Consider the following 1,861-nt stretch of genomic DNA (forward strand, 5'->3'; position numbering starts at 1 on the left):
CCCTGTTCCATAATATTATTTTTTTGAGCCATTTTTAATTGTTTAAAAAGCATTGTAACTTCTTCTAATTTTTCTTCAATATTCATAATTTTAGTGGTGGTTTTACTTTTAAATCTGTTATGTTGATTATATTTTGAAAATTTTCTTCTTTAGGATTCTCTTTTTCCTTATTTCTTTGAAATTTTATGGATACTAATATTTCTTCAAGCATATCTACTATAGAATTTAATTGTGGTTTAAAAGTATGATAAAGATGTGGGGAATCATTTCTATGGTAACATTTCTTAGAAATTCCGTGTGAAAAATAAGTTTTTTCAGGTTTTTGAAGTCCTTCAATAAAACTTATAGTAAAATAAAGATTTTGAAAAAAATCATTTTGTATTGATTTTAAGAATTCGGTGTCATTACAGTTAACATTAGTTAAAATCATTAATTTTTGATCTATTAATTTTGATAACTTAATTATTTCTTCTCTTAAATCTTCTAATTTACTTTTTTCTATTAGGTGACGCTTTTCTTTATGAAGAGTTACGGTTTAAAGTGAAAAGCGTGGCTTTAGAAAGTGTGGTGTAAGCATATCTTTAAATCTGTATGACTTTTTGGTCTGTATACTAAAATTCACCTTAATTCTTTGCAAATGAAATAATAAAAATCATGCAAATTTTTTTGGAAAGTCAATTACTTTTTTAGGAGAAGGTATATGGCCATTCCAAAAGAGTAATATTACATGATTAATAAAATTATTATTTTTAATTAATATTTGACTAATATTTTAAATTTTAATTTTAATTCTTTATATTAATTTTTTATTGCTTCTCAAACATTATTGTAAAAAATTATATTTCTTCAAATAAATCTGCTCCCAACTCGAATTACTATAGGCATCGGTTTTAGAATTTTTTTCAGTTCAACTGGCTTGTCTGATTTGTTTCCCAAAACAATGATCTCTTGTGAATAATAGGCCCTCATCAGATTGAGTATTAGTGAACTCGATCGAATTGTGCTAAAGGCTTATTGTTTCTGGACATAACTAAAGTAAGATAATATTAGAATGAACAAAAGTATAGCAAGTTGCTGCATGCAGCATGTGCTGCCAAGTCGTCTTTATTTAAAGTCAATTTGTCTTAACCAACCATTTCTAATCTCCACGTTAGAGACATGAATCGGTAAAAAAAAAAAAAAAAAATGTTTAAAGAGGTGGCCACATGTATATAGGGTAGTCATTGACTTTTCTCTAGTTTTATTTGATTTTTAATCAGGTTTTACAGTTTAAAACCATGTTAATAAATTTTTACGCTAAACAAACCATTGGAACATGTAATTGTTGCCTCCCTCCTCTTCCTCCTTTCTCAAATTATGGTATTTGAACTTGTAACACTAATATTTGATCTTTTAAGTTTGGATCTGTTTGATTATTTCATACTTTATTCAATTTGGTTAAACTATTGAAGCTAGATGAAGACGGCAAGAAAGTGACCTCAGAGAATTAAGATGAAGAGGAATAAACAAATTTGAATGTATAAACTATAAATGCAGTGTCAACCATAAAACTATACGGGTAAGGGAGCGTTTGATTACAAACATGTCACACTAAAATATGATACAGAGATATAAAATCGTATTTGACAAATAAGATATAAATAAAACTATTACTGTGTTATGAAATATTGAATTTAGCATATTTTTTGTTTTTCTTGTAAAAAAAAAACCATAAAGATATTGGATGGAAATAATTTATTTTTTTCTTTCTATTGTTAATACCAATATTTTATAATTACATTTTTTACGAATTTATTTTTCTTTTTAAATTTTGTATGAAAGAAAAAATAAAAATAAATTGTATTTTTTGGTATTTATTTTA

This window comes from Arachis ipaensis, chromosome B05 (assembly GCF_000816755.2).
Source record: "Arachis ipaensis cultivar K30076 chromosome B05, Araip1.1, whole genome shotgun sequence".
Lineage (NCBI taxonomy): Eukaryota > Viridiplantae > Streptophyta > Magnoliopsida > Fabales > Fabaceae > Arachis > Arachis ipaensis.